Source organism: Salmo trutta, chromosome 17 (assembly GCF_901001165.1).
Source record: "Salmo trutta chromosome 17, fSalTru1.1, whole genome shotgun sequence".
NCBI lineage: Eukaryota > Metazoa > Chordata > Actinopteri > Salmoniformes > Salmonidae > Salmo > Salmo trutta.
This window is the reverse complement of record NC_042973.1, coordinates 48,575,561-48,587,446: the sequence shown is the minus strand read 5'-3', so window position 1 is coordinate 48,587,446 and position 11,886 is coordinate 48,575,561. Positions and strand designations below refer to the sequence as shown.

Genomic DNA, 11,886 nt, shown 5'->3' with positions numbered 1-11,886 from the left:
TTAGGCTTAAGGCTCTAATATATTTTTTTACGTCGAATGATGTCTCAGCATTATCTCTCACCTTTATTTCTCATGAATGTTCATGTTGATCAATATTTCTCCAATGCTGGCCTATTGTAAATGATCAAATAAATGTCTGATCAATACATACAATTCTGAACATATTGTCATGTTTAATGCTAATGCAGAGGCACCAATAAATTAACCAGTACACTTGTTTTTATTTGTTTTGTGTCTATTATTATTATTTATTTTATTAAACCTTTAACTAGGCAAGTCAGTGAAGAACACATTCTTATTTACAATGACGGTGTACATTCCCTTATGTCTAAGCGTCTAAGGTGACTCAGGCATGTATCAGTGAATTGTCTTCTGTAATTAGTTACAAAACAATAGAAATGCAATTGTGTATTGCTGCTGTTTGTCTGATATCCAAGAGTCCATGATCAGCTCTCTTGACCATGACGGCATTTGTTGGCCCATTGTTTACCTTGTTACCTGGCAATGACTACAAGGTAGTTTCAAAGAGCTGTCAGTCAAGGCGAGCTCATGAATACTGTATAAGCTCCCTGCCCACTCAGCCTGTTCTTTCATGGCTTCCTGATAGAGAAGAAAGAAAAGGTACAATTTCTTTAATTCTGAGTATTTTAATAGAGCAAAAATATTATGGGTGATATGTTGGTTATTGAAAAGCTATTTTACTTGGGAAATAGGATGACTGTGCGGAATCCTTAAATCTATCATGCCTATCCAACCGTTGGTCAGTATTCCAGCAGCAGATGTTAAAACTTCCTCGGATTTCAATTCAAACCTGAATACTTTTTAAGTATTTCTCTGTCTTGAGAAGCAGCATATCAATAAGGTCATCCAGTCAACGGTTCCTGATGCCAGACAAAAACTGATATTTCAGTCGATGAAAGAATCTACAGAGGGTGAAATATCTAAATCATTACCTTTTGTTTATTAACAATGGTCAAATGTCAGTGACGATGACAGAGCGACAAGAGCGTCTGCCTATTTCTCTGACTGCAGCAATAAATAAGCTAAAATGTGTCTCTTATCGGTCCACTGTGTCCACATTGTGACCAGATTTCCTGGTCCCTCTCTGTATGTATGTAAGCTATTAGACAGATTTTTTAAATATAATATTTATTTTAACATAACGATGCCATAAGTAAACGGCGCCACCTGCCAATGATTTTAGAGGACGGAATAATGATGATTTAAATGGTTTCACTGTCCAGATCCGTCTATACTTGTAAGATATACTGACACAATGCATGCCTGACTACTTCCGGAGGTGGGCAGGAAGATCTGATCACAATCAGATCACAGTGTGTCTTTTGATTGTCTACACCTGTCTAAAAATGTGGACACAATCAGAATGTGGACAAGATCAGGACAATTGTTAGAACCAGGTATAAACGGAGCTAATGTATTGCTTATAGTACAATCCAGTGAAATACCCTAAATGTGCACTCGACTGGACAATGCTTTGGAGTTACTAGTTTCAGAATGGCATAATGAACTCAATCGTTCTAAAGTCTTTGGGCGCAGGGTTAAATTAACACGTAGCCTAGGAGGAAAAACCAACACTCCCCTTTGTCAGTGTTGTCAACACTACTAAATTGGAAACTATACTGATATCAAATATATTACTCTAGAAACGACTTGAAACTGCTACAGTATGAATTAAATAATCAACAAATATTTTAAGTGACTGCAGGTTTTTTGCTTCTTACATAGTTTTGGAATTAACATAACATTAAGAATTTAAAAACAACGTTATTCTATGGATGTAATTCCTTGGTGGGATAGGAAACAAAGGGTGTAGTTTGTGCAGTGCCTGTTGAAGAGTATCTTGCTTTTTACTGCTTGTTATAATGTATGACAGGAATTCCATGTCCATTATCGTGCCCTCTTCACAAATGTCTTAGTGTGTTTTGACCATGATAGTTTGTTGGTGATGTGGACACCAAGGATCTTGAAGCTCTCAACCTGCTTCACTGCAGCCCCGTCGATGAGAATGGGGGCGTGCTCGGTGCTTGATCACGTTGAGGAAGAGGTTTTTGTTCTGGCACCACACAGCCAGGTCTCTGACCTCCTGCCTACAGGCTGTCTCATCGTTGATCAGGCCTACCACTGTTGTGTCATCGGCAAACTTGATGGTGTTGGAGTCGTGCCTGGCCATGCAGTCATGAGTGAACAGGGAGTACAGGAGGGGACTAAGTACACACCACTGAGTGGCCCCAGTGTTGAGGATCAGCGTGGCAGACGTGTTGTTGCCTACCCTTACCACCTGGGGGCGGCCCGTCAGGAAGTCCAGGATCCAGTTGCAGAGGGAGGTGTTTAGTCCCAGGGTCCTTAGCTTAGTGATGAGCTTCGTGGGCCCTATGGTGTTGAACGCTAAGCTGTAGTCAAGGAACAGCATTCTCACATACGTGGTCCTTTTGTCTAGGTGGTAAAGGGCAGTGTGGAGTGCGATTGAGATTGCGTCATATGTGGATCTGTTGGGGCCGTATGCGAATTGGAGTGGTTCTAGGGTATCTGAGAGGATGCTGTTGATGTGAGCCATGACCAGCCTTTCAAAGCACTTCATGGCTACCAACGTGACTGCTACGGGGCGGTAATCATTTAGGCAGGTTACCTTCGCTTCCTTGGGCACAGGGACTATGGTGGTCTGCTTGAAACATGTAGGTATTACAGACTCAGTCAGGGAGAGGTTGAAAATGTCAGTGAAGAAACTTGCCAGTTGGTCCGTGCATGCTTTTGAGTACACGTCCTGGTAATCCAGGGCTTTGTGAATGTTGCCCTGTTTAAAGGTCTTGCTCACATCGGCTACCGAGAGCGTTATCACACTGTCATCCAGAACAGCTGGTGCTCTCATGCATGCTTCAGTGTTGCTTACCACGAAGCGAGCATAAAAGGCATTTGGCTTGTCTGGTAGGCTCGCGTCACTGGGCAGCTCGCGTCTGGGTTTCCTTTGTATTCCGTAATAGTTTTCAAGTCCTGCCACATCTGATGAGCGTCAGATCTGGTGTAGTAGGATTCAATCTTAATCCTGTATTGACTTTTTGCTTATTTCATGGTTTGTCTGAGGGCATAGCGGGATTTGTTATAAGCTTCCGGATTAGTGTCCAACTCCTTGAAAGCGGCAGCTCTAGCCTTTAGCTCAATGCGGATGTTGCCTGTAAGTCATGGCTTCTGGTTGGGATATATACATGTACGGTCACTGTGGGGATGACATCGCTGATGCAATTATTAATGACGCCGATGACTGAGGTGGTATACTCCTCAATGCCATTGGATGAATCCCGGAACATATTCCAGTCGGTGCTAGCAAAATAGTCCTGTAGCGTAGCATCCGCATCATCTGATCAATACAGGTGTGTCAAGCTTGTAGCGTCATACCCAAGAAGACTCAAGGCTGTAATCGCTGCTGAAGGTGCTTCAACAAAGTACTGAGTAAAGGGTCTGAATACTTTTTATTTCACCAGGTAGGCCAGTTGAGAACAAGTTCTCATTTACAACTGCGACCTGGCCAAGATAAAGCAAAGCAGTTTGACACATACAACTCAGAGTTAGTTACACATGGAATAAACAAACACAGTCAATAATAAAAAAAATAAAATAAATTGTACTTACAGTACTAGTCAAAAGTTTGGACACACCTACTCATTCCAGGGTTGTTTTTTTGTCGAATAACAGTAAAGACATCAAAACTATGAAATAACATGTAATCATGTAGTAACAAAAAAAAGGGTTAAACAAAATATATTTTATATTTGAGATTCTTCAAAGTAGCCACCCTTTGCCTTGTTGAATACCTTCATGAGGTAGTCACCTGGAATGCATTTCAATTAACAGGTGTGCCTTATTAAAAGTTAATTTGTGGCATTTCTTTCCTTCTTAATGCGTTTAAGCCAATCAGTTGTGTTGTGATAGCCCTATTTTGTAAAATACCAAGTCCATAATATGGCAAGAACAGCTCAAATAACAAAGAGAAACAACAGTCCATCATTACTTAAAGACATGAAGTTCAGTCAATCCAGAAAATTTCAAGAACGTTTCTTCAAGTGTAGTCACAAAAACCATCAAGAGCTATGATGAAACTGGCTCTCATGAGGACCGCCACAGGAAAGGAAGACCCAAGTTAAATCTGCTGCAGAGGATAAGTTCATTAGAGTTAACAGCCTCAAATTGCAGTCCAAATAAATGATTCACACAGTTCAAGTAACAGACACATCAACATCAACTGAATCAGGCCTTCATGGTCAAATTGCTGCAAAGAAACTACTAAAGGACACCAATAAGAAGTGAGTCTAGATTGATGAGGGGGAAAAAACTATTTAATCAATTTTAGAATAAGGCCGTAACGATCCTCGATCTCCTCAAAGAATATCGGGTCAAAGTTCTCCAGTTACTTCATCTTTTTCACTTTGTCCTGGATTCAGGAAGGTATAAAAAAATATGTTCACAGAGGAATAAATTAGAATAAGCCATTATTTTTCTACAATCAAAACAACTCAGATGAGATATAGAGCAGACATCACAATACCTGCAACTGCCTTTTTTGTGGCCTTCATCAGGGCTTGCAGCTCCTCATACCCTGATGACAAAAACATGAGACAATTGTTGATGTGGATGTATTGTGCTAGTTAGTTATTGCACCTATTCAGGTTCTGTATCATTCAGGAGTTTATTGAACAATACAAGTTGTGTTTGACAATGCATATATAATAAAGATCTTCCTGCTTTACTTTGAATGAAGTGGAAAGTTGTTAAACAGGACCACATTGCCTTTATAGGTCTCACCTGGCCCAGCAAAGGATGTCCCATACTTCTCACTGTACTCTGAGCTTCTGTACCAGCTCTGCCTTCTCACTCTCCAGCTGATTATTGGTAAATCTACAACAAATGGGACATTCTCGTGACTCAGTGATGGACAACCAAATTGATTTTTATCACCCATCCATGCAATAATGGATATTACAAACAAATGCTGTTTTCAAGTTCCTTCAATGTGTTTACATTTGATAATGCATTCCCATATTAACTATATGTGAGCCATATGCTTGTAATGCTATGCAAAGGCAATCAAGTTAGATGCGTCACAAGTTTGTCCACATTGAAGAGCTGGTGAATACACATATGGGATGTATTCACCTCATTGACTGAAACTCCTTGGCGAGGCCGGACGCCGTCTTTGCTGCGGTGGGAAAGTTTTTCAACAGCTCCACCTTGAGAATAAAAACAAATGTTTGTGTCACCATTAACATAATGTAGCATAGTACTGGAATTCTTCATTTTAGTTCTACAAACCATCTGGTTTGATTGGCCCAGAATGACAATTTGTGCGTCCCATACGGCACCGTATTCCCTATATAATGTACTACTTTTGACGAGGTGCCCACACCCTATTCACTAGTGCACTATATAAGGAATAGGGTGCCTTATCAGACTCTAACCTGGTCCTGTAGTTGGCTGGTGACTCACTGTGCCCTCTCCTCTTTCTCATTGGCTTCTCGCATCTGCAGCCTGAGCTCTGAGAGACTGGAGTTCTTCTGGATGATGTCCTGCTCCAGCTCTTTCATCTTACTATCAAACATCCTAAAGGGAGGGAAGGAAACTAACCGCTCTTCAGTCAGCCATCTGTACATGAATGGCATTCTATAGCTAGAAAATGTTAATGCTTTTTTTACATGAACATTTTAGTCACTTAGCAGACATTCTTATCCATAGCACGTTTTATTTTAGCATTAAAGAGTTACAGTAGTAAAAAGACTGGGTTCATCAGGTTTGCTTGTTTTTTTGGGTTACATGAGAACTGAATGGGATTATTCCCATGGAGAATCAATGGTTAACTTGGTTCATTTCAACAGATCTCTCACCTTGTTACCACAGTGGCCTTCCAGGTCTTACTGTCAACCCCCTCAGGGATGACCCTGGACTGGGCTACCACTAGCCGTTGTCTGGCCTCCTCCAGCACAGTCCCCGGCTTCTCATTGCAGCCTCTGTCCTGCAACAGAAACATTTGACCTGAGACTTGCCTACATTTTCTAACTATGCATGCCATGCCAAATTAAATGAAAAGGGGATGGGACACATGCCCTTTAAATCTCTTTGCATAAACACTTGTTTTCCATCACAATTTTCTCCATTCCTTTGGTTTTGGTCTCCAGTCTGGAGCTCAGCAGTGCTTCAGTGTTTCCTTTGAGCTTCTCATAGTCATTCTAGAGAGGAGAGAACAAGAGGATCAAATACATTTGAACATCATAGACTTCGAGCAGTGTTGAAAGGCTATAAGAGATCCACTGGTCGTTCAAAATGTTATAGGACATTTAATGTCATTTAATGTCCTATTACACAAGTCAATCATCAGTCAAGAGTTCACCTTGAGTTTTTAATGCTCGCGCTCCAAAGTTGTGAGCTGTTCCTGACTCAGTGCTGCTGGAGTTTTTTTCTTCAGTGTCTCATTCTCCCTCTGCACCACCCTCTTCATCAGCCCGATGGTCTTTTCCAACTCTGGCACTGTTTTACCGCTGCGACCTGCCTAGAGTGGACAGGAAAGAGTTTGATTCAGCTTTTTGATCCATTTCTTTCATCATACACATTTACTAGATGGTTAAATTGTAAAGTGAGAATGTCTCTACGAGTCATGACTGTAAAACAAGCGTGAACACAGACAGGTGTTACAGATAGTGGAGACCTATAGCCTGACGACATAGGAATACAACATCTGTATACACAAAAATAGGATAGACCTACCCCACAAACATGGCCCAGTTTTTTCTCCACCTTCGCCTTTTCCTTCTTCAGAACATTGTACATCTCTTTGAGGTCTGAAATGTGGTCCTATCAGTAAAGGAGAGAGAATAATTGGATGAGCTGGTATACAAACATCTCTGGCAGGTCTTGACAGACCAAAGGTCTTAAAAGCCCCCCATCCACTGAGGTCTTAACCTGGTGCTTGAACTTAGTTCCAGTGCTTAAGTTCTTGGGCTTCAAGGCCCCAGTCGAAATAAAAGGTGGCTAATGATCTTGAGTCTTGTTTTAAGTCAAAGCCATTTCTTATATTCCATACCTTTAGTCTGGGCAGGTCCTTGTTGGCCTGCTTAAGTTTAAATTGGAGCTCCAGGTTCTCTTAGGAAAGCTTCAGGTTCTCTGTCTGCAGCTCATGCTCATTCTGCGAGGGGATGCCTGAACCTCTCCCTGAGGTCTGGAAAAAGAGAAACATCAGCCGTCATGCTTACGCAATCAGAACGCGACGAATCAAAAAAGGAACAATATGTTTTAGGAGGAGAGGAGGGAGAGATTAAGGGAGGAAAGAAAGGAAGTGTAAGTACAGTGGCTGGCGAAAGTATTCACCCCTTGGCATTTTCCCTATTTTGTTGGCTTACAACCTGGAATTAAAATGGATTTTTGCATTTGGAGAAAAGCACAATTAATTGTGATATTCATAAAATGTATTTGGAAGTAACTAGCTACAATCTTACTGCTAAAACAAATTATGTATGGAGTTGGTGAATCAGTTCACCTTTAATTTGTTGTCAAGTAAACTTGTTTCAATAAAACAGTAGATTAGTCTGTCAATGTAGCTATTAAGTAGACATGGCTTGTATTCGAGACAAATGTTATTTGCTCTGGAGACCAAGATGAGTTTACATAGCAGCGTGCAGGAACAGTTATGGCAATGTATGACAAAAACAGTAGAAGAAAAATATACTACTAACGCCTATAAATACTACAGTTATACAAATGGAATACTTGCATATGGTGTGTTTGGGGGGTGCAGTGAGGTGTTTAGAGCTACTTTTGCAGTTGCAAATGAGAACTTGTTCTCAACTAGCCTACCTGGTTAAATAAAGGTGAAAGAAAAAAATAAAATACTTTGATAGATATTGTTGTTACGGACCTTTCACATCCCTTGAATTGCTCAAATGGCCCCAACAACACACACAGGCAAGGGGATTCCGTGTCTTGTGCCTAGCTTCTCACCACATAGAACAAACTCCCAAAATAATCTGTAGGCTACCAAGCGGTGATGTCTGTAAGAGAATGACAAAAACACTATTAGACTTTCATGGGCAATCATTGTGTACTGTCTGTATTCCTACTGTAGCAGCACGATGCAGAATATTACACATCTTACAGACACACGTTAGCTAGCTATAACACAGGTATACACTGAGTGTACAAAACATTAAGAACACATGCTCTTTTTATAGACATAGGCTGACCAGGTGAATGCTATGATCCCTTATTGATGTCACTTGTTAAATCCACTTTAATCAATCAGTGTAGATGAAGGGCAGGAGACAATTGAGACAGATTATGTATGTGTGCAATTCAGAGGGTGAATGGGAAAGACAAAATATTTAAGTGCTTTTGAACTGGGTATTGTAGTAGGTTCAGGCGTACCGGTTTGTGTCAAGAACTGCAATGCTGCTGGGTTTTTCATGCTCAACAGTTTCCCGTGTGTATCAAGAATGGTCCACCACCCAAAGGACATCCAGCCAACTTGACACAACTGTGGGAAGCATTGGAATCAACATGGGCCAGCATCCATGTGGAACGCTTGACACCTTGTAGAGTCCATGCCCAGATGAATTGAGGCTGTTCTGAGGGCAAAAGAAGAGGGGTGCAACTTAATATTAGGAAGTGTACACTCAGTGTAGACATCTGTGGCATTGTGTTGTGTGATAAAACTTCCCATGTTAGAGTGGCCTTTGATTGTCCCCAGCACAAGGTGCACCTGTGTAATGATCATGCTGTTTAATCAGCTTCTTCATATGCCACACCTGTCAGGTAGATGGATAAGAGATTAATTCGATTTTTGTGCGTATGGAAAGTTTCTGGGATCTTTTATTTCAGCTCATGAAGCATGGGATCAACACTTTACAATTTGAGTTTATATTTTTGTTCAGTATACTGGAGGTGATGTAATAGTATAATAATAGGCAGAGCAAGCACGTTTTGGTGATTTCTGGTATATCATACAAATAAATCAATCACAGCACCTTTTTGGACTCATTCAGCAGTTTTTACCTGATTAAACACAATACCATTGGAAATGAATGGTCAATTAAAGGTCTTTTTTAAAACATGCACATTATAAACTGCACACGTACCAGAAACCCTGTTGTTTTGTCAAGTGGCAATGAATCACTTAACGATTAGGAGGGGGGATATACACTGTTGAAACAACCACAACTCAAAAACCACATGGACACTGGAGATATTTGTACATCACTAGTTAGAGGACAACCTGCAAAACACAGTCAGTTGTAGAGAGATAAGACCAAAAGACATGGCCAATAGGTATCTCTCTAGTCTTCACCTTCAGTTGTTTCTCTTTCTGGTTGAGCTGTGATTTGAGTCTCTCCACCCTGGTTATTCATGGTATTGCTGGGTCGAGCTGACGTTTCTGGGCCTCCAGCTCTGTGAGGAGGTAGTGCAGCTCCTTCTCCATCTGACCCAGCTAAGCCCGCTGCTCCTCAGCCTCCCCTGACAGGGCCTTAGCCTGGGCTGCATGATGCTCCTCCAGCCTGGAACACACACAGTGGGGTTAGGCTAAGCTAAACCCAGGGCACAGGCCAACTTGGTTAAACACAGTTTGTATCAAATCAAATCAAATTGTATTGGTCACATACACATGGTTAGCAGATGTTATTGCGAGTGTAGCGAAATGCTTGTGCTTCTAGTTCCGACAGTGCAGCAATATCTAACAAGTAATCTAACAATTCCACAACAACTACCTAATACACACAAATCTACGTAAAGGAATAAGAATATATACATATAAATATATGGATGAGCAATGACCGAGCGGCATAGGCAAGATGCAATAGATGGTATAAAATATAGTAAGTACATATGAGATGAGTAATGCAAGACATGTAAACATTATTAAAGTGGCATTATTAAAGTGACTAGTGATTAATGGGATGAAATTATATTAACAAAGACAATTTAAGAAAAAACAGTTTTATATATTTAAAATGGCTAATACTTTCGCTTTATCCTTGACCATTTCTATCAGAAAATCTATTATATTATAATGTAATCCATTTCCAGGCCTGGGATGCGATCAAGCCAGTGACTTCCTTTCTCTGAGGCGTGTGCCTTGGCCTGCATGGCTGTGAAGTTCCTCTGCCTGTCCAGCTCTTTAGTGAGGCCTTTCAGCCGGTCAGTCAGGGAGGAGAGAAAAGGTCTCCCCAAATAAAGAACAATGAGTGACATCATAAAAGTCCATAGCAATGCTGTATTTGAGGTAGAGATCCTTGATCCAGACTTACAAAATTCTGGGAACTTCCACCTGGGATTTCTGAACCAAGACCGAGAGAGAGACATTAGAGAGTGTGGGAGTATGTTACATACTAGTGCAGTCTGTTTGAAGCGGTCCAGGGTGGTGTCAGTGTGCAGGTCCAGTTTCTGGTGCAGTGTCCTCACCTCCTCATATCTCCTGGTGATGTCCTCCTGCTCCTGGGGTAACAGAGGAAGGCCAAAGATGTCAGAACCATCGCAGTACACATCAAAATCACACACAGACAGACAAACAAGTGTATGCACATAACTGAGACACGGCAAAATAGCATCTTGCACCCTCTCTTTCACACATACTCTCTACATACATTTACATTTTAGGAATTTAGCAGATGCTCTTATCCAGGCTCTTATAAAGGGCCTTGCTCAAGGGCACAGACAGATTTTTTACCTAGTCGGCTTGGGGATTCAAACAAACGACCTTTCGGTTACTGGCCCAACGCTCTTGACCGTTAGGATACCTGCCGCCCCATCAAAACATTAGTTGGACTTTCACTCCAAATTGGTTGGTATACAAGAAAGATGTGTACATAATGTCTTGTAGCTCTCTTATAGTTCTATATCTATTGTATTTACCTGTAGGTAAATACAATAGGTTCTGGTACTTCTTAAGGACCTCTTCCTTGTGATCCAGGAGGCCCTGCAGGTTGTTGATGGTCTGGTGGGCCACTTTGAGGGCTGGTTGGCTCTCTGCCTGGTCCTGCTGGTGCTTGGCCAGGTTTGCCAGGAGTCTCTCCCTTTCTGCAGCCGCAGGGAGCCGCAGACGCAGCTCGTTGGTTGATATCCCTGTCCCTAGAAAGGACATTCTGCTCTGCCTTCCACAGGGCTGACTCCTTCTTTCAGCTTCTGCACAGGGAGAACAAAAAGAAAGACAGGCTCAGAGATGATGGCTATGTTCCAATATCCATACTAGCATACCCCTTAGAATGCAAGGCTAATAGACTTATACAATGCCCTTGTCACAGAGGTACTTCTCAACCTGATTCCAAGCTGTTGCCTTGAAGCGTGTCAGTGGTATTGGAAGTCCGCTGTAATGTGTATACTAAGGAGCTGAAAGTAATACTGTACCTCATCCAGAGTTTTGCAGGTGGCCTAGGTCTTCAGCATGGTGCGGACGTTATCTTTGATTTTCCCCAAGGCAAAGTCCAGCTGGTGGACTAGGGGCAGGCTGGGGTCTGGCAGAGCACCAGTAGCCTCTTCAAACACACCAGGGTTAAGTGAGACTAAGACTCAAAATTGGTTGACTTGGCAGCAAATTGTTTGAGACAGTGTTACTTATGATTAATTTATCATGCGTGGCTAAATTATTTATTGAACATGAATTGAGCATTCAAGTACAGTCATTTCTATTGGCAGAAAGTTGGAAGGCAGGAAGAGGTGGTGTTTGCTTGGTTGGGCCTAGGACATTTTACATTGAACTCATCATTACATCTGGTTGGCAAGCATGAGAATGGTTTGTGTATGTAGTGTATGGTCGATGAAACGGTGGAGCATGTGTTGTTGTATTGTTGTAAGTATGTTAAAGAGAGGGACAGATTGAGGTGCAGGGTCAATGACGTT

At 41.6% G+C, this 11,886-nt stretch overlaps 2 long non-coding RNA genes across 2 annotated transcripts; both read right to left on the bottom strand.

Annotated features, from left to right (window-relative positions):
- Positions 1–4,331: 4,331 nt before the first annotated feature.
- On the bottom strand, positions 4,332–8,459 carry LOC115151323 (uncharacterized). The gene is made up of 10 exons (XR_003867274.1): positions 8,422–8,459; positions 7,916–8,048; positions 7,085–7,219; positions 6,769–6,855; positions 6,395–6,553; positions 5,892–6,233; positions 5,469–5,610; positions 5,167–5,240; positions 4,816–4,908; positions 4,332–4,609 (listed from the first exon to the last, which is right to left on the bottom strand). It is a non-coding gene; the product is annotated as an uncharacterized LOC115151323 (long non-coding RNA).
- A 684-nt stretch (positions 8,460–9,143) lies between these two features.
- Positions 9,144–11,246, bottom strand: LOC115152336 (uncharacterized). The gene is made up of 4 exons (XR_003867468.1): positions 10,903–11,246; positions 10,381–10,485; positions 9,341–9,548; positions 9,144–9,195 (listed from the first exon to the last, which is right to left on the bottom strand). It is a non-coding gene; the product is annotated as an uncharacterized LOC115152336 (long non-coding RNA).
- Positions 11,247–11,886: the final 640 nt, after the last annotated feature.